Raw genomic sequence first — 1,732 nt, forward strand, 5'->3', positions numbered from 1 at the left:
TTTAGATTTGTAGACAAAGGGAATTTTCTAACAAGAGGCACAGATGACACAATGTAAAACACAATGAATCATTACATCCTTGTTCACCAATGTCAAACAAAGATGAAATGATCACTGTGTTACACACAGTGTCGCTTGTTAGAAAGCTCCCATAGTCGTGTATGCGAGCGTGCACGAGCCGCGCATAGCCGGCTGGCACGCGCCACATGTAATTCAATCGGTTACTCGAACGAACCGTCCATGGATCAGGGAAGGTGGACGGTAGACATAGCCTAATCCTGGGGAAACGAATAACGCATATATAACCATCTTGTGACTTCCTCGCCTTATTTTCTTAGCTGACTCTTCGTGGACAGATGCATCGTTGGATTATAGCTTCTTCATCTCAACCCTTTTTCGGAATAAAACACGTTATTTTTGGTGTATAACATTTCATAGCAATCTTATATTATAATTTATTGTGATGTAAAAAAGTCAACATTGTAATGAGTGCAAAAGAAATTACAAAAATATCATAATTTTTCAAATAATAAAGAAGTTACTTTTTGCTAATTTTGTAATGCAAAAAGTATTATGAAAGAAGAAAGTTGTTAACTTGGACTAAAAAATATAAATACTTTTTAATGAAATAGGGCATTTTGAAAAGCAGAAATGTATTCAGCGTTAAAAACTTCTAGTGAATAATCATTTTCTTCTTAAAATTTGAAAAAACTAATTTTTGTTAAAATTATTGTAATAATTTTTGTTTTAATTTATATTAGATGATCTTTATTTTTAACTTACTTTATTATTTTCCTTTTTTTTAGTATTTTTTAAATTTGAACAACTTCTGAATAGTAAAAGTTATAGATATTTATATATACGGTAACAAGTAGAAAATTTTAATCCTTCTGCATTCAAACTTCTTGCACACAAATCATACGCACGTGGTCTTCATGTAAAGAATGAGCAAGTAGGGGTCGAAAGAATGATTAAGTTCACGTGCGTGTTTACATGATTTGTAATAATGCTTAATCTTCTCTTTGATTTTGGTCTCAAGCAAACACAGGTGCGTCAAAAAGTACCCCGTCGTATCGTACTATCCCCATCAAATCGTACCTGTCGTTGCTTCTATTCGTTGCTATACAAGTATGGATTCACGATTCAAATAGGGAGTGAGAAAAGGCAAAAAAGATGACTGAATAGTTGAAAAAAGTTTGAGAAAAAACTTGCAAACTCTGGTTTCAATAAAGTGTTTCAGTAAAATTTATATATATATGTATATATATACATATATATATAAATTTTACTGAAACACTTTATTGAAACCAGAGTTTGCAAGTTTTTTCTCAAACTTTTTTCAACTATTCAGTCATCTTTTTTGCCTTTTCTCACTCCCTATTTGAATCGTGAATCCATACTTGTATAGCAACGAATAGAAGCAACGACAGGTACGATTTGATGGGGATAGTACGATACGACGGGGTACTTTTTGACGCACCTGTGTTTGCTTGAGACCAAAATCAAAGAGAAGATTAAGCATTATTACAAATCATGTAAACACGCACGTGAACTTAATCATTCTTTCGACCCCTACTTGCTCATTCTTTACATGAAGACCACGTGCGTATGATTTGTGTGCAAGAAGTTTGAATGCAGAAGGATTAAAATTTTCTACTTGTTACCGTATATATAAATATCTATAACTTTTACTATTCAGAAGTTGTTCAAATTTAAAAAATACTAAAAAAAA

This window comes from Trachymyrmex septentrionalis, unplaced genomic scaffold (genome assembly GCF_001594115.1).
Source record: "Trachymyrmex septentrionalis isolate Tsep2-gDNA-1 unplaced genomic scaffold, Tsep1.0 scaffold83, whole genome shotgun sequence".
Lineage (NCBI taxonomy): Eukaryota > Metazoa > Arthropoda > Insecta > Hymenoptera > Formicidae > Trachymyrmex > Trachymyrmex septentrionalis.